This window comes from Podarcis cretensis, assembly GCF_951804945.1.
Source record: "Podarcis cretensis genome assembly, chromosome: 11".
NCBI classification, from domain to species: Eukaryota; Metazoa; Chordata; class Lepidosauria; order Squamata; family Lacertidae; genus Podarcis; species Podarcis cretensis.
This window is the reverse complement of record NC_137180.1, coordinates 40,057,201-40,077,059: the sequence shown is the minus strand read 5'-3', so window position 1 is coordinate 40,077,059 and position 19,859 is coordinate 40,057,201. Positions and strand designations below refer to the sequence as shown.

General features: G+C 42.0%; 1 protein-coding gene across 2 annotated transcripts in view; it reads left to right on the top strand.

Moving 5' to 3' along the window:
* RGS7BP (regulator of G protein signaling 7 binding protein) overlaps window positions 1–19,859 on the top strand; it is a 57,705-nt gene that overhangs the window by 4,950 nt on the left and 32,896 nt on the right. The window contains exon 1 of one of the 2 annotated variants that reach the window (XM_079995828.1): window positions 1,047–1,107. The exons of the other annotated variant lie outside the window; for it this stretch is intronic. The gene's annotated coding sequence lies outside the window, so the exon portion shown is untranslated. Of the gene's footprint in view, window positions 1–1,046; window positions 1,108–19,859 lie in introns of those variants that run through there. 2 annotated transcript variants of the gene reach the window in all.

Sequence of the window (19,859 nt, the reverse complement as noted above, 5' to 3'; positions counted from 1 at the left end):
GGTGTGGGACTATCCTGATTTAAAATGTCTGTCTGTCTGTCTGTCTCTATCTACCTATCTATCTATATCATGTAACTAGTAGGTAGAAATGCTAAGGTAAAGGTAAAGGTACCCCTGCCCGTACGGGCCAGTCTTGACAGACTCTGGGGTTGTGCGCCCATCTCACTTAAGAGGCCAGGGGCCAGCGCTGTCCGGAGACACTTCCGGGTCACGTGGCCAGCGTGACATCGCTGCTCTGGCCAGAGCCAGAGCCAGAGCCAGAGCCGCACACGGAAACGCCGTTTACCTTCCCGCTGGTAAGCGGTCCCTATTTATCTACTTGCACCCGGAGGTGCTTTCGAACTGCTAGGTTGGCAGGCGCTGGGACCGAGCAGCGGGAGCGCACTCCGCCGCAGGGATTCGAACCGCCGACCTTTCGATCGGCAAGCCCTAGGCGCTGAGGCTTTAACCCACAGCGCCACCTGCATGCCTAGGTAGAAATGCTAATTCACTGTTAAACTGTGAATTGATGAATGCAAAGAAACATGCTACAAAGAGTGGTGCTAGATCAGTGGTAGCTAACCTGTAGGAAGAATCTGCAACTCCCTTCAGTCCTGACCATTGGCCCTGCTGATTGAGGCTGATGCATGTTGGGAGTCCAGCAACAGCTTGGTGGCTCCATTTTAGCCATTCCAGATCAGATTTTGTAAATATGAAGCTGCAGAAGAAAGTTACCAGACCATAGCTATGCATGCCTCATAAGCCTTTGCTAACCAGACAGTGGCATCTCAGCTAATGTAATTTGCTGCCGGCTAGCTGGACTTTTGTGTGTCTTTACAAAGAATGAAAGAAAGAAAGGTAATTGCAGCTGAGACAGCAACTTATACCAAAGAAATTCAATAAGCAATACCCTGTTGAAAACGCCATTTCCCTCTTGCAGGTACAGTTTGCATCTGTAAAATCTTCGCTTTTGTTTACATGCCCACCTTTTATATCTGAGGTGCAAGCAGAATTTGGAACACATTTCATTTACCTTGCCTGTTCGTTTTTATGTATCAAAACATACAGGTACTAATTGCACCTGCAAAAAGGAGGCTAAAAATCTATCCTTTTGAAAGCTTATGCCAGGTAAGTAGTGAATACTCAGTTTGTACACTAGATACATAGAGTTTGATGCCCGTTAGGGTCTTTCCAATAAACATTTTGAAATGCGCTCCCAGTTTGCACCGGTACTAATAACTAAATTGTTCTACATGCCTTAGCTTGGCATGAAGGAGGCTGAACATACCCCATCTTGTCACATTCCAGAAGTAAAGAGGAATCAGTGCAACTGCTGTGATATATTTTGGAATGAGGGCAAAATGTTTCTAATTTGCAGCGCCAAATGCCCGCAAAATGGCTAGAAGCAAAATATTTGCAGGTCCCATTATTCCACTGTTTTATTATTGTGACAGTTACAGGAAATGCATGGTAGTTGCCATTCAGATATCATGTACACTAGTTCTTAACATCAACTATGACTGGGGAAAGAAGTTTAGGTGAAAAGCAAACCACTGTGAACTAAATTGAAAGATCTACCACAACCATTCGGAGAAGCATGATTTGTATTAATTTTATTGTGCTTGTATATTTTCTCAAATAAGACCATGGGCAAATGTGTTTCCTCTTCTGCACTAATTTGGTGTTTGGATTAGCTCTTTAATGTATCAGGGACCATTGGATAGATGAGGGGAAGAACCCCCTTTAGAACTGTTAGCCACACTGGTTTACATTACTGTAGCAACTGCAAATTAGACTTTAAGAAGAATCTGGAGCTAATTAGGCATAAGCAATGGGCAATTGCAGTAGTTTATATAATAACTCATATAGGAAAATAGCTTCCAGGTGTCTTTAATACAGACTTGCCCAACCTGGTGCCCTCCAGACTGCAACTCCCATCATCACTGGCCATTGGCCAGGCTGACTGAGATTGGTAGGAGTTGCCGTCAAAAACATATGGAAGGTACCAGGTTGAGGAAGTCTGGTTTAATATCTAGATATATTAGTTGTTTGGAAAATTAATTGCAATTTTTCTCTTCTTGAATTAATCTCTTCATGTCTCTGCTGTTTCTCTCAACTATAAAAAGAAATTCAGAAAATGCTATTCAGAAAACCAGTATTTTCCTAGACTGTGGGAACATTCAGCAAAAGGAATGAATTTGTAATGTGGGAAGTGTCAGAACTTGCAACCGCCTACAAAACATGTTATCTGTCCTAGAAGCCTTGCCCTGCAATCTCAGGTGCCTGGGAGCAAGCACTCTGAATGTACTGAGAAGCACTCTTTCCCATTATTACCTTGCATACTCATTAGCTGCATTCATGCTCTCATTACAGACACATGCCCTGAAGGAGTGACCCAAAGCAAACTGATCAGCCTGTGCAATGTAGTTGCATTGTGCAGTACTCTGGATAGTGCTACAAATGGACCAACCATGGCAGCTTTAGCTCCTGCTCAGTTCTTGCCATGTCCCCCCATCTCCCGATTCTCAAAGTTTCTTGTATTACTTTGTGGGTAGAACAAAGCAAATTTTGCAACCTCTGCCTGTCGCTAGGTTGCCTGAGTAATTTTGAGCACCCCTGTCTTGCTATGTTTCTTCATAGCCATAATGTTTGGATGAAGTTTTCATAGTTTTAGCACCAAGGAGGCAGAAACATACACTGTTATCATCAAACAGACATTATTATCATCACACACAGGCAACAATTCCATTTGCTTCAGTGAGCATTCACTGGAGGCATTTGCAGTCAATTCAGTAAGCAGCAATAAAAAGATGCAAAAAAACAACAACCACCCTTCCTTCAAAAACGTAGATTTAAAAAAAATAAAAAATAGGCCAGGCATTTTGTGGCAAGGGAAAGCAAAGCCACAGAAATCATGAGTAAACACTGACAACAGCCCATTGTACATATAATATAGGAACATCGGAAACTGCCTTATACTGCCTTCAGACTATTTATCCATCTAGATTGGTGTTATCTACTCTGCCAGTGGCCTTCTAGGGGCTCCAGCAGAGCTCTTTTCCAGAATGTTCTACCCATAATCTTAACTGGAGACACCAGGGATAAAATTTATGACCTTCTGCAAGTGGAGTGTCCTTTGCCGCTTTGCTTGGGTTCCTTTCATATATGTGTGCTTAAGCTTCTTTGGTTTTAACAGGACTTGCAGTTCCAGTCCTAAGCATGTTTACTCAGAAGGAAGTGAGCTTAGTAGGATGTAAAGGTAAAGGTAAAGGGACCCCTGACTGTTAGGTCCAGTTGCGGACGACTGGGGTTGTGGCTCATCTCACTCTACTGGCCAAGGGAGCCGGCGTTTGTCCACAGACAGCTTCCGGGTCATGTGGTCAGCATGACTAAGCAACTTCTGGCAAACCAGAGCAGCGCACGGAAATGTCGTTTACCTTCCTGCCGGAGTGGTACCTATTTATCTACTTGCACTTTGACGTGCTTTCGAACTGCTAGGTGTAGTAATTAGATTTAGGGTTGCAACCTTACACCCCATGCAGTTAAGTCTCATAATGTCCATAACTTGTTTCAGGCAAGAAAATGTCTTTTTGAGTCATCACTCAAACGTTTAAGAGCTGCATGGGTACTCGTGATTGTGCTCAGAACTTTGACAAGGCATTTATGAATGTTCTAATTTATGGATAAATTATAAAGTGTGCCGTATTAGCCAGGCTCCACACTGTGACCAAAAGGAGAATGCTTCTGCTTGCACACAGTGGGTCTGGGATGTGTGTTTTGGCAGCTCAACTGAGTGCATCCCATTGCATCACATGGGCATCATGCTCCTGGTAGTGAGAGGGGCTTGAAACTACCTAATCCATGACTGATGATCCACACATTGCACTTTGGATTAACACCGGTGTATTGTTACATGCCACACCAATGTTTGAGCAGTGCGAGATTCCAGGTGCGCTTTACCAGGGTCCATGTTTCCTTTTGGAAAATGAGACACAGCAGAGACTGTGGTGTCTCTATGATACATGGTTTATATTCACATACAGTGGTACCTCGGATTAAGAACTTATTTCGTTCTGGAGGTCCGTTCTTAACCTGAAACTGTTCTTAACCTGAAGGACCACTTTAGGTAATGGGGCTTCTCACTGCTGCTGCGCTGCCACAGCGCAATTTCTGTTCTCATCCTGAAGCAAAGTTCTTAACCCAAGGTACTATTTCTGGGTTAGCGGAGTATGAAGCGTCTGTAACCTGAAGTGTCTGTAACCTGATGTACCACTGTATATACAATCTATGATGGAGGAGTTCACAGCATTGACACTCCAAGTGGTTCTGGCTTCTCCCATAGACATAGCAGCCATGGACTTAAGCAGGCCCCAACCATCACTCTTAAACGTTGCTCTCTAACTCTCTCTAGCCCTCTTTCTATCTCTGTTGCATTGCTCTTAATACCCTACTCTAAGCTTCTGGGTTTTATCTGTTGAGAGAGGGAGGGCCCATTCATTTGCATCTCACACTTAGTCCTTTGACCCTGTGTACTCTTAATGGCCCATTCACACAAGCTATTACCTCAAAAAGAAATTAGCCTGACCTAATTAGCTTTTCAAACTTGCTGATTCCCTAGAATTAAAGAGGTGTCTGACATACAACTTAATGTGCACCAATCGATTCTAACACGTGGGAGTCAGACACACAAGTCTTAATTAAATTCTAATACTAGCTTGATCTGGAATTTAGGGTGTTTTGCACCCACAAACTCATAAAAGTATATTCAGTGGGAAGTCCTTTTTCTGAAATGCTTAGGCTCACCTTAAAGAAAGGAGAAAAACCCCAACCACAATAATTATTAGAATAAGTAGAGTCTTCCTGTGTAGTTTGACCACAGTGCTGGTTTTTATTATTTATTTCTATAGTGGTAATTGCCATTTCTGTATAGTTCTCATCAGTTTGCTGTCACCCAGTGCCTTGGGCAAAGCAATTGTAGCCCTGGCTGAGCAGCAGTGAAGCATGACAGAGAGGTGTAGCAACTAGCACATCTGCAGCCCTGCTTCTCATTCCAGCTGGGGTGGAAGACAAGCAGGAGGCAAAACCCTGCTATACCAGCCTGGAGCTGGCCTAGTGTTCAGGCCCCATGCTGTCATATGGCAGCAGTGAAGCCAGTTCAATACCAGTGGATCCCAGTCCAGTTTAGTCCCTCCCTTCTTCCCTTGCAAACACAGGTGCACTCCACACACTCGCAATCTTGCAGCAGTGTCTGTTAAGACACCAGAAGCTGGAGACAACCAAGGTCAGCTTCATGCATTATGTACAAGCAGGGAGGTTGAAGTGTCTTGGATTTCTTTTTGCAGTTCTTGTGCAGTGTCTGAATAGTGGCGGAAATACATTCTGGTTAGAAGCATGAGCTGGATGCCCTTACTGCGCACATTCATTTTGCTGTGGATGAGATGTGCCTGTCCATCATTGGGAGTTACACAGAAGGAGCAAAAAGGAAGAGTCATTGTATTGTGCTTCCTCTGCCCCTTGCTTTTGTTTAATGTGCCACACTGCACTAGCTGATCCTGAAGTGACTGAATTAGCGTGACTGTCCTGGAAGATATTCTCATCATAAAACAGCAACACCATTTGCACTCTGTCTTTCAGATAGGAACATAGGAAGCTGTCTTGTACTGAGTCAAACCACAGTCCATCTTGCTTGGTGTTTTCTACAGGGGCTGCCTATCCAAGGTTTCAGCAGGGAGCATTCTTACCCTACCTGGAGATAAATGCCAGAGATTGAATCTAGGACCTTTTGCATGTAAGGCATGCTTCCTCTGCCACCAAGTGTGCATACTTCCTTTGAACTCAGGAATTTTCTCTAGCAAAAGAGTTAGAAATTGGATGCCTGGTTTCCTTTCTTGGTTTCGAGGCAGTCATAGTGGTTTTTCGTCTTGTAGAGTTTGTTTTCCTTTGGTAACGGATGAAGTATTGAAAGAAATGAGGACAATATATTTCATTTGTGACAAAACAAATGCCAGAGGTGCAGTATAGAACAGCCTAGTAGTGGATCAGGCCAATGGCCCACCTAGTCCAGCATCCTGTTATCACAGTGACCAATGAGATGCCTGTGGGAAACCTGCAAGTAGGATTCGAACACAAGATTACTCTTCTCCTGTGGTTTCCAACAACTGGCATTCAGAAGCAACAGGATGCTGAGCATAGCCATCATTACTGGGAGCCCTCGATAGTCCTCTCCTCCATGAATATATCCAGTCCCATGGATCACTTCTTCCAATGGAAGTGAGTGCCATACTTAAACCATTCTTTGTGAAGAAGCACTGTCTGTCCTGAATATTCCAACATTCAGCTTCATTGCCTGCCCATGAGTTCTAATATTACAAAAGAGAGGGAGAAACCTTTCTCCATCTTCTTTCTCCTTGCCATGCATAATTTTATAAACTTCTATCACATCATCACATGTTTGTCCTTTAGCTAAACTAAAAAGTCCCCAAATTCTGTAGCCTTTCTACATAGGCAAGTCACTGCACGCCTTTGATCATTTTGGCTGCGCTTTCCTGAACTTTTCCCCAACTCTACTGTATCGCTTTTGGAGATGAGGAAAGACAAATGAATTCCAAATTCCATATATTCATTTGCTGCTCATTTTGAGCGGTTTGTTTTCCTCTATCAATCTGAATATGTCAGGTGAGGATTACTGGGAGAGGGGGAGAAAATGAGGGAAAGTGACCATGTGAAAATCCAATCTTCAACTCAAAACACATGTTAACAAAAGTGTTCCACATTCTGATGCGTCTTTTTGCCACACTGAACCTTCGAGTCACAGTGACAAGGAGAGGGATTTGTGGAAGCATATAAAAGATGGAGATGAAGCCTTTGTTTGCCTGTGAATTCTTTGTCCTTAAACACTGATCATTTTCAGATTGCTCTGATGCTCTGTTCCTTGTCTAGTGAAAATCAGTTGCCATACAGTCATCTCTTACCATTCCTTTATGCATTGACAGTGAATTCCACACTGTTTTCCTACCTTGTCCGTTCCCTTGTTCTTGGGTAGCTATTGGTAGTTTAGAGACATATATCAGTGAGATCAGACAATGTGCTTGACATATTCTTTATTCATCAAAGCATCTAGTCTGTGTGAATGTGTCCCTCCACATTCTATAAAATGGGAGCCCTTTGTACTATGTGTATGAAACTGGGTGGATGGTGATCCATGGTCGATTGTAAAATGCCTAAAAAAGTAATGCCATTTTTGTGGGAAACGTGTAAGTCAGGCCAATGAAGAACAGGTGCATTATGCATTGTAAGCACTGGAAAACAAATGGTAGTAATGAAAACTAATGTGATTTTGATGAATTAATAACTGACCAAAAGAGGTTTTAATAATAATAGTAAATGGATGTATCCATTACTTAAAATGTTTTCAGCTAGCCAAAGTAGCTTGATGTACAGATGTGACAAAGTGATAATTTTTGTCTCAGTGCTGTAAAAAGCTTCTCCTGCTAATCTCTGCGTATCACACTGTTTTTAAGGCACAAGAGCAGCTCAGGCCACCATCCAAAGCTTTGGATAGCTATTGTCATTCCAAGTAGGTAGGAGAGGTACGTACTTCCTATGTACCTGAGAAACTGTTAAAGGAGGCACATTTGGGCAAATGTTAAACTCTGGTCGAATGCTCGAATGAAGGAATAAGCTTTGGGTGCATTTGACCCTGCACTGCCCTGGCACTATTGCCCTCTTCGCACATACTTTCTGAACACATTTCATCCCATTTTGAATCTTTACAGCAGTCAAAGGAAATTCTCAAATATAAATTCCTAGTTTTGTCACATATATTTTTGTATCATTTCTATTATTTTTATTATATTTTACTGCATCTTATTGCCAGATGACATTGTGTGCAGGAAATACAGTCAGATTTCTTTATAATAATGCTTCTGCATCAAGGAATTTATGCTCTCCATCTATTTAATGTATAGCGTAATCTAGTTTAATAAATTGTGTTCAGAATCCTTTTCGCTGCTTCTCTGACTCCACCTCTGTCTGCAAGAATACAGCAACTTCAGAAGCAATAAATATATACTACAGATTGGATATAATATGAATGGGTGAAATGCACCCAGTTTTCATTTGAGATTAGCTTGTACAAGAGAACATATATTAAAATGTAGAAAAGTACGTTTATAGCTTAAAGGCTGTATCCAGCATAGTACTAAGTTAAAGTCACTCAGCAGTATACATGCTGCTTTGGTGAAATGTTCTGTGCCAGCAGAATGCTGTGCAAGAGAATGCATTGTTGTTGATTATTTGGTTGTACAGTTGGTTGCACAATCCGTTGGTTGCATGTCTGTTGTGCAATGAGTTTCTGCTAACGCACCTGGAGTGTTGGATTCCTTTGTTGCACAACATTAGCACTCCCCTGTCTACTAGTGCAAGAGTATTGGATACGGGCCTATATGTTTAAAGAAAACAGCATTAAACTTGAGATTTTTACAAGTCAAAGTAACAGATTTCCCCCCAACATAATAATATATCACACTTTATATTCATTATAAGGGGTGTGGTTGGCGCTGTGGGTTAAACCACAGAGCCTAGGACTTGCCGATCAGAAGGTCGGCAGTTCGAATCCCCGCGATGGGGTGAGCTCCCGTTGCTTGGTCCCTGCTCCTGCCAACCTAGCAGTTCGAAAGCACATCAAAGTGCAAGTAGATAAATAGGTACCACTCCGGCAGGAAGGTAAACGGTGTTTCCGTTTGCCAGAAGCGGCTTAGTCATGCTGGCCACATGACCCGGAAGCTTTATGCCGGCTCCCTTGGCTAATAAAGCGAGATGAGTGCCGCAACCCCAGAGTTGGCCACGACTGGACCTAATGGTCAGGGGTACCTTTACCTTTACCTATATTCATTAAGTGTGATAACCGCTTAGATCAGCTAAGCTATTTTAGAATACCTTTTTATATTCTTTTGCCATCTTTTAAAAGTACTCTTTTGTACTATTGGATAATAATAAACACTTTTAAAAATAGATTTATTTTTTTAGACCTCATTGGAGTCTTTAGGAAAAACAGCTGCAGAACTGTTCCAGTAGATTCTCCAGAGCCCTGGTCTGAGCATATTGCAGAGTTTTAACTTGCAAATCTAAGCATGCTATCTTGGGATTAAGGACTGTTGAAACAAGTGGATTTTATTATGTTTAGGATTTTGTTGCAAGGTTCTGGTTGGTTTGGCTGTTTTTACTAAACAGGAATATGATAATGTGTACGATGGCCAAATTCTCATATCTGTAAAAGCTTCATCTGTTCCACTGAAGTGGTGGATTGTATATGTTTACGATAATATTATCTGCCCGAAGTCTTTCAAATGGGATGGGCCTTAAATTGAATACATATGCTTACAACTAAGCTGTACTGGAAAACTTTGCGTGTCCTACTTAAATGTTGGAATTATTGCATGTCACGTAGTTGAAGTATGCAGGATTACTGCTAAGGAATTTTGACAACCTTTCTTTAAATATTGTGTTGATGGCGTTTCCGGTATAGAAAATGTCATTCCCATGTGTTACTGGGGGAACTATTGGGGAAATTCATAATTCTTTGACCCCCTGGTTCCAATAGTTTCTGAATCCAAGTTTTACCAAAGTAGCAGAATTACAGTGATAGTGAAGGATGCTGGATCCATGTCTGGAATCATTGCAAAGAATACAAGTACAGTGGTACCTCGGGTTACATACGCTTCAGGTTACATATGCTTCAGGTTACAGACTCCGCTAACCCAGAAGTAATACCTCGGGTTAAGAACTTTGCTTCAGGATGAGAACAGAAATCGTGCGGTGGCAGCAGGAGGCCCCATTAGCTAAAGTGGTGCTTCAGGTTAAGAACAGTTTCATGTTAAGAACTGACCTCTGGAACGAATTAAGTACTTAACCTGAGGTACCACTGTATAAACTGTTGTCCTCATATGAACTGGCTCACACCATCAAGCTGAACATGCCCCTGACAGTTCTAGCTAAGTGCATCTCTCCTGCTAGGTGCCTTTTCAAGCTGTGACTGGAACACATGCGTCCATTACTTCAATGGAAAAAGTGCCACAATAATGTGCACCAGAAATCAGAAGAGACCACTGTGAAAAAAAGCAAGAGAGTTGGATTTTTAAAGAAACTGGTATCTGACACAATGGCCTGGACTATTACAAAGCAATCTATTTGTCGTACAGTGGTGCCCCGCAAGACGAACGCCTCGCAAGACGGAAAACCCGCTAGACGAAAGGGTTTTCCGTTTTGGAGGCGCTTCGCAAAACGAATTTCCCTATGGGCTTGCTTCGCAAGACGAAAATGTCTTGCGAGTTCCTGCGGGTTCCCCCCCCCTTTTCTAAGCCGCTAAGCCGCTTATCAGCTGATCCACTAAGCCGATAAGCCGCTAAAAGCCGCTAATAGCGCTAATCCACTAAGCCGTCAATGGGCTTGCTTCGCAAGACGAAAAAACTGCTAGACGAAGAGACACGCGGAACGGATTAATTTCGTCTTGCGAGGCACCACTGTATATCAAGTGCCACCCATGTCCACAAATTGCTATTTACCTCTGATGGGCCTATTCTGTCAAGAGTAGATTGGAAATCTCTCCATTTCCCAACTTTTACTTCCACCTTCCTGGGTTCTTAGAAGTTGCCAGTGGCCCAAATGTCAAATATTGCCCCTTAGAGCCCACATGGCCATACCTGATTGGAAGGGTCCTCTCTCTTGTCAATCCAACCCTTGATGAGACAGAGTTTTAAAAAATGGGACTATATTTCCTAGGGAAAAATGTCATTGCTGAAAATCATGTGCGAGTCTTCTTCATGAGTAAGTTTGAGCCTCTTCGTTTTGGTTGACTAGTTTACTCTTTAAGGAAGACGCTTTCAAGGATCCCTTGGTCGTCAAAAATGTACAGAAATCCAAGCTGACAAACAGTAGTTTTATTAAGATGATGAGCGGAGATACAAGGGATAAGATGAAAGTTAATAAAATGGCTTTTTAATTTAGAAGATTGGATTTTGCTGTATATTTTAGACAAAAGAAGGATTTTTGTTGTTGTGTGCCTGACCGCATTTCTAGCCTAAATACCTAGATCAAGCAGAGGTGGGGAGGAAAACAGATGGAACTTACTCAGTGGTGACTGCAGAGTTAGCTCCTTGTTGCCCCCTTGCAGGCTGAATATCTTGGAGTTCCTCACTTAGGAGTTGGGTGAAAGGAGAGGTGATTGCAAATGTAAATTGGGATTTTACAAGCCTGCTGTGGCCTTAAAGCAGCTGGGCAATTGCTACAACCAACACCCTGCTTTCTACAAGTTGAGCAGGAGATGAAGGAAGATGGACAAGTAGCCGAATCCAAGAGTGCTATTGACATGTTGGGTGACCTTGGCAGAATGTTAAGTGACCTCACTGGCCAGCTGGCTGAAAAGAGAGCTGGTATATAATCCCAGCAGACCCCAGGATGTCTTTCAGGTACAAGGACAACAGATCTCCCTGAATCTCTTTCCTACATTTGCAGCTTGATCAAAGAAGATAAGTTTACCTTGGGATTGTCTTACAAGGCTCTGAAATACTCATATAATGTTTCCACTGGGAGTGATTTTGCTGCCGAAAATAAATATATATCAATTGTTTTGATTCTACATAAATGCTAAATGGCTTCAGGGTACACAAGATGACTGCAGTAAACAAAGGCAAAGGTCAGCATACTTGGCTAAGGGTAGGAACCTCCATATCTGTAAAATGAATGCTTTCATTAGGCCCTCCTTCAAGTGAATGCTTCAGTGATGCTTTCATTGGGACTCCTGCATTACAGGAGGTTGGAGTAGATGACCCTTGGGGTCACTTCCAACTGTACAATTCTAGGATTCTATGAAAATGCAGTAAATGGTACTTTAAAGCACCGTCTGCCACTGGCAAGGAAGAGCAGTGGACTGCACATGAAATCTGATCTGACCAGCCTGTTAAGAAATGACATGTACTACTTGGCTTCTGGAACAAACAATGTAATGACATGATGAAACCGTACTGCTTTTTATAGTTCTTACTATAATGTCATGCTGCTTGCTTGTGTTCTTGCTCTGTATTATTATTTTTATTTACTTCAAGTACAGTCGTACCTTGGATCCTGAACGCCCTGGAACTCGGATGTTTTGGCTCCTGAACATTGCAAACCCGGAAGTGATTGTTCCGGTTTGCAAATGTTCTTTTGGAACCCGAACGTCTGACAGGGCTTCCGTAGCTTCTGATTGGCTGCAGGAGCTTCCTGCAGCCAATCAGAAGCCGCAATTTTGTTTTCAAACGTTTTGGAAGTTGAATGGACTTCCAGAATGTATTCCATTCGACTTCCAAAGTACGACTGTACATGCATTTATATTCTGCTTTTCATCAGAAAATATCACTTTAAGAAAAGACAGTGTATAAGACAATAAAACCCCTCAGAATCCATAGGATTCTATTCACTCATTAATCACACAAATTACCTCTACCTCAGCCATACCTCTACCTATGCTCAACATTACTATACAATAATGCATTTTTAATATTATTTTAAAAAATAGAATTGTGGGGTGAAACCCTAGCTGAGTTTTGGAGCGAAGGCGCAGACACAGAAGACCAAAGCTTTGACCTCTGGCATCTTTAGTTTAAAAAGGAGCTGATAGCGAGTGATTTGGCATGAGAGCATAAGAGCCCAGTGGGATAGGCCAGAGCCCAGCTTAGCCCAGCATCCTGCTCCCCAGAGGGACCAGCCAGATGCTTATGGGAAGCTTGCAAGCAGGAACCGTGCCAGTAAGTGTAGTACTTGGCTAGATGAATAATGCCTGACCTAAGGCAGCCTCTTATGCCCCTGTAAAAGGTCTGAACATGAGGAAGCACTGACGCTGTCAGTTATATAAAATCAGTAAGTGCTGCAAAGCAACAGAAAGTACTTAAGTGCGAGAAATGTAAGTGAGAAGGCAGGATTCTGGTGGGCCTACTTGCATGCCATCTTAATGACCCTCAGGGAGTCAACTGTCTTGACATATAACTCATTCTTGAAAGAGAAATGATAGCTGGTTCTAATAATTTAACGAAGGAAAGCTCACCTTTCTCTTTGCTACATGTAGGATGCTGCTTATGTCTGTGTATATTGCTTTGTTTACCTTGTGAATCTAAGATTGTAAAAATTAGGATTCTTTTAAGGTTTCTTGAATGCCTTCTTAATTGGTGTGTATCAATCAGTTCTTTCGTTGTAGGTTTTGTAGCATATAATTTCTGCCATGCTTTGTATACAAATACAAGTTTCTTTTTGCTGTAAATTGGCAATCTAGCATATTGCAAGTGCATCTTGGCTGAAAATATGAGCATGGGCTTTTTTATGCACGACAGAAAGTGACTTTTTTTTTTGCCACCTGACAATATCAATCATCATTCAGATGTATTTTTGTCAATCAGTCCAAAATTGGACCTAAACCTTGACTTGTAGGATCACTATCAGATGTTCTTTGAGAGCTGAAATATGAAAAGAGTTTTGCTTGGCCGGTCTTAAGTTGCAGAAGGAAAAGAAAACAACCCAAAAATAGCCATCTGTGGTTTCAGACACTTTTAAGAGTCTCTCCAAGTCTCAAATCTAGGGAAGCAATTAATGAAGTAGAAAACAAGGTCACTTACCTATAACTTGTTCTCAAAATATATATGCTCCGTGGATTCACTTTCACCTCTCAATCCACTGCATCTCTTGAGGGACTTGCTCGGAAGTTGCAGTGCAAGGGCAGAAAGCGCTGGTGCCTCCTTTTTTAAAATAGATATATTTTTTCTGAAGAAGTTGGAGCCTGTTCCTTTGCCTGCTTCTCACAGGCATTCTGGTTGATTTAGAGACATGTGCAGAATAAGGCAGTAACATATTTTTAGGACCCATCTTATTTATGTAAGTTGTTCTAATCTGCTTTTAATATTCTGTTGTAATGTTATGTTGTAACCCACCCTGGGACCTTCGGGTAAAGCTTAATAGGGACTGAAGTGACTGAGTTTAAAAACAAGACCACTTATCCTAGAAATTTCTTCCTAGGCAAACAATACTCTCCAGGCTTGTTTTAGCAAAATAAGACTTGGTTAATGACTGGAATGGAGATTAAAACTTTTCTCTCTCTCTCTCTCTCTCTCTGTGTGTGTGTGTGTGTGAGAGAGAGAGAGAGAGAGAGAGATTGCAGCAGATGAATGGAGCCTTAATCTACATGAGCAGTGCTTACAGTGGTGCCCCGCAAGACGAATGCCTCGCAAGACAGAAAACTCGCTAGACGAAAGAGTTTTCCATTTTGGAGGTGCTTCGCAAAACGAATTTCCTATGGGCTTGCTTCGCAAGACGAAAATGTCTTGCGAGTTCCTGCGGGGTTTTTTCCTCCCCCCCCCCTTTTTCTAAGCCGCTAAACCGCTAATAGCCCTAACCCGCTAAGCCGTCAATGGGCTTGCTTCGCAAGACGAAAAAACCGCTAGACGAAGAGAATCGTGGAACGGATTGTTTTCGTCTTGCGAGGCAACACTGTATTTGAAAATGCTGTTGAATTGCTTCCGACTAGAGAGTGGAGGTTGGGCTACAGCGACCATGTTTAAAGCAAACACAAATGTTCCTTTAAGAAAGTGAGAGGAAACCGTGTCATTGCATTATTCTTTGCACACTCTGTATTTCCTTTTCCTCTGACCTCACTTCTTACCATTTCGCACTCAACCACGGCTATATACTTAGGTGTTATACTTGTAACTCAGGATAATACCTTCATGCACCTGATGAAATAGACTGTAGCTTATGACACAATCTATTTGCTAGTCTTTTTAAAGTGCTGCAAGATTCTTTGTACAGTAGTACCTTGGGTTAAGAACTTAATTTGTTCTGGAGGTCTGTTCTTAACCTGAAACCGTTCTTAACCTGAGGTACCACTTTAGCTAATGGGGCCTCCGGCTGCCACTGTGCCACTGTCACGTGATTCTGTTCTCATCCTGAAGCAAAGTTCTTAACCCGAGGTACTACTTCTGGGTTAGCAGAGTCTGTAACCTGAAGCGTCTGTAACCTGAGGTACCACTGTAATTATTCCTGCAGCATGGCTCCCCTTCCAAAAATAGTTAGAATACCTCTTTCATCAGGTGGTCTGCACAGGGCACTTCACAGTGATTCCAATCTCTGGTATTACTGACAGTGCTAGCTTTATACAGATGCCATCTAGCTTGAGTGGTTTAGCTATGGCTGCACCTGCACATTTAAAACAGTATTATGCCACTTTAAACCCGCAGAATCCTGCAAACTGTAGTTTGTTTAGGGTGTTGTGAGTAGTTAGGGGACTCCTGTATCCATCACAGAGCTACATTCAGTCAACCCTTTCCCTAGAGAACTCTTAAGAATGGTAGCTCCAGGAGGAGAATAGAGGTCTCCAAACAATTCTCAGCACCCTTAACAAACTACAGTTCCCAGGATTCTTTAGAGGGGAACCATGGTTATTTAGAGTGCTGTGGTACTGCTTTAAATGTACAGTGCAGATGTGGCCTCAGTTTAGGATTCAGGCAGGGAGTGAGGAGAAGAATTTTCACGAGTTTCAAACTTGGGGGTGGTAAGGGGTGATTGGACGTGCTGTGGATGGGTGACTCTTTGTCCATACTTGTTCGTTAGGGGCTGACCTTTGTTGCGTTTTAATTTTATTCCCTGGTGTGCTGTGCAAAGAAAAAGTGCAGGCCAGTGGGCAGCCCTTGCCTTGATTTCTGGGTGGTCAGACTACTTCACCCAGGAGTCAGGCAGGGAACAGACCTCTCAGGGTCCGTGGCAGAGGGCAGCCTAGCAAGCAGTTTGGCTGGGGAGAATCTCAACCCCCAGGCGAAAACAGTTGGCTGTTCTGATTTCATCCATTTATATTTATGTCCCACGCTATTCCTAGTGCTTCATGTCAGGCAGCAATTTTCTCCACAGCTATTTCTCTTTGCAATAACCACATGAAGTGAATTGCTACGGTTCCTATTTTAGAGAGGTAGGAAGTAAGACTGAAAACTAACAACTTAGCAATGCCTGAGGCAAAGAGTTGGGGGCCACATTTCCGTCAAGTCCAATGCCTCCTATGGTTCATTGGCATCCTTGCTGAGAAGACTAGGCCTGTGTCTGTTGTATTGACTATCACGCAATAGCAAGTTGTTCTAAACAGCAAGCTCAAGAGGGTGGTGTCAACAGAAATGGAGTCATTAAAAAACCAGATGAATTTAATTTTATTTACTGTATTTCTATGCTGCTTTTCATTCAAATGAATCCCAAATCAGGTTACAAACAGTCAATAACAATAACATAATGGAACATAATAGAACATCACAAATACAGCATAAATCATATAAAATAGCTAACAACCAATTAAACAGTTACAGTGTATAAAACACTATTAACAAAGGCCCTATTGTTGAATTCTGAGGTGCACCTGTAGGGGGCAGAGTTTGTGTCCACTCGCAAAGCATGAACCAGCAGCTGACATAGTTCTCCACCATAGAAGAATTATGTGCAATATGAATGGAGCCTTTTGTGTATTGTTGACCTTTCCTTGCAACGGGAGCCAGCAACCTCTGGAGTCTAGACCACCTCTGCTGGCCAGCTACTAGAGGATTCAATGCAGGTTGTAGGCAAGATTGTGTGCATTAACCTTTGCTCGGTTGACTTCAAGACAATATTTGCAACACCTGAGTGCTAGTCTGTGGCTTGCTTCATAGGCCATAGCTCTCCAGAATACCAAGGAGCCACTTGGGCTCTGCAACACTGGAGAGGACCCCATTAAATTTGGCACAGGCTTATTTCCAACAGTAGAGTTTGTGTAAAGAAACCTGTTCCGCCCCTATTTCAATTACAAGTTTTTCAGGTGCCTTAATTATTATTTTTTTTAACCCTGTTACAGCCATAACCTAATCCTAATATGATATGTGTATTAATCTGTACAAAGAGAGAGAAAAGAGAAGAAATCAAATTTACATAACATATCTACACATCTTAAACAAATTCTTAATAAATTAGCCATAAATCATTTCTAAACATTCACTATGAAGTTCATTATTTTCTACATTGTTTCTAATGGATGTTTGAAAGTTTGAAAACACTGATGAACACGTCTCTCTCCATCTCTTCCTTACACTCTGTCTGTTACAACTAATTGTCTATTAAAAATGTAATAATACTTACATCCCACCCAGAGGTATTGTGAGAATTACTTAATACTGTAAAACACATTTCAAGCTGTGGAGGGAAGACATAATTAACTGCTAAGTGGCACACTTTTATTATCCTGATTGTTCCTAGATAGGACCAGCAAAGTTGTCCTTTTTATGATAATATTATCCCTAAAGAGGCAAGTGGGATGTATCGATTCAATGTCATGTTAAACAGGGTGTAGGTGTAAAAGAATGAGCTTTAAGTCTCGTCCCAACTTCAAAGCGGTTCAGTGTTTCGCAGAAAGTCTTTTTGTAGCATTGATCTTCCATCTTACGTCGTGAAGTATATAACTGGCAAAACTATGGTCTAGAATCCTGTAAATATAAGCAGATAAAGCCAGTTTTCTTTCTTTATTTGTATTCTCAGGTTATCTGAATGTTTTTAGGGAATTTGTCACTGTGTGAATAATAGAATTGGAAGGGGTCCTAGAGTTTTTTTAGGCCAGCCACCACCAACGCAAGAATCTCAACTAGATCATACATGACAGATGACCATCCAACCGCTACTTGAAAACCTCCAAGGAAAGAGAGTCCATCACCTTCAGAAGGAGTCTGTTCCACTGTTGAACAACTCTTAATGTCAGAAAGTTAAATCCTGGTGTTTAGTTGGAATCTCCTTTCTTGTAACTTGAATCCATTGGTGCAGGTCCTAGCCTTCATCTTACACAGTGAAACCCTAAACTTATCTACAGTGGTGCCTCGCAAGACGAAATTAATTCATTCCGTGAGTTGCTTCGTCTTGTGATTTTTTCGTCTTGCGGAGCGCGGATTCCCTGGGTATTAACGGTTTTACAAAAAAGGAAGCAAACTCGCAAGACGTTTTCGTCTTGCGAAGCATGCCCATAGGTAAATTCGTCTTGCGAAGCACCTCGAAAAAACGGAAAACCCTTTCGTCTAGCGAGTTTTTCGTCTTGCAAGGCATTCGTCTTGCGGGGCACCACTGTACACAGTTTGGGCTTTCTCCTGCATAAGTGGGGTTCAGATTGCAATCTTTCTGTACAATGCCAAGAATCCTATCCATGGCGCCACACACCCCCTGTGGCCCCTGAAATGTTGCAGAAGATGGAATGCAGCCCTTAGCATTGTGATACAACAAGCCAGCAAGCCTACTAGCTACATTCAGTGGCCAGAAAACAACTACTCTTTGTTTTTTTCAGTCACTAGCAGGCAGCAATAAAGGGAGCTTTATTGAGCCCTTAGCAAGGTACTGTACACCAGGAGAGGGCAGAAGATTATGTTGGACTACAACTCCCTTCAACCAAAGCCACCATAGCCAGTGATCAGGGATGATGGGAGTTGAAGTCCAACAGCAATGGAAGAGCATTGCATTGCTTTCCCCTGCAATAAGGAATCGGAACTGAAAAGAAACATTGGTTGTTGTTGGGTTTTTTGTTTTTGTTTTTTGTTTGTTTTTTGCAAATGGTTCTTTTCCAGCTAAGAGGTAGAAATGACTGGAGGCAGCTGCATTTTAGAGAATACAAATCTACTTTTAAACTTAGGACACAGTACATTTTTGGCATTTCTATTTTGTGCCACCCTCAGGCAAGGACAAGATGATATAATTCCCAAAAGCCAGCTCTGTTTACAGCTGTGGGCTGGAAGGCCTGTCAGCCTATCAGAGTAGTCATTAGCACATTGTGAGTTTGGGCCATGTGTGTTTTTTTAAAAGACTTTTAACTTCAGTTTGCGCTGACTTTTATCATACCAGAGCAGTGTAATGGAAAATGAACTCTGACAGAGAAATAATGTTTGTTTACTAGCAAAACACTGAGGTCTATAATGTTCATAAGAACATACGTTTTGGAAGCTTTTAAGCTTCTCAGCTCAACCTTGGCTCCTTTTCTAGTTGTAGTATTTTTCAGTGGTGGAAATTAGCAGGCTTTGTTTCTTTGGATCCTTAGGGATTAAAGAAAACCAACACCCTGCAATTTTAGAGAAGCAAGAAGCCTTTTCACTCACTCTGATTTTGTTCATCTTGATGCCTTTAAGGTACATTCTCTTAGGCTTTTGCTCAAGGGTGGGGAATCCTTGTCAAGTCAAGGTCCACATTTCATTATGAACAGCCTTCTAGGGTGGGTGGTGGCCAGAAGGCAAAGTGAGTGGAACATGGGCCTGGGCAAGGGGGGCAGCTGCGCCCCCTAAACCAAGTCAATTAATAAAAATAAATAAAAAACAGTTTCTACCCAAATGCAATTCTGGTTCTAAATGCAGTATAAGGAGTCTCTATAGTATATTGTATTTTAAAATGGGGTTTCAGAGTTTTTAGGGGTTTTTGAATGTCTTATGTAGATTTTTCAATTTCATTGTTCTGTATGGGACAATGATAATAAAGATATTGTAAAAAAAAAAACTTAACGAACTGGCAAATCACATCCCAGATAGCTCAGTTCTGCGCCCGCCCCCCAGCATAAATCCCATGGTGGGCTACATTCCAGCCATACAAAAAACCAGAGGTTTCTACACTACCACCCAACATCCATCGCTCTGTCCAGGCAAGCAAGAGTCATTGTTGATCACATTTCAATGGCATATTCTAGTCAAGGAAAAGCAAGCACACTACACTCTGGATACAAACAACATACAAAAGCAAAAGTTCTTACTGCACTTCTCTCACCCACTTCACATACAAGCTGCATTCAAAAGGCAAGGAAAAGCAAGAGGTTTTAGCTCCACCAGTCTTCCTGC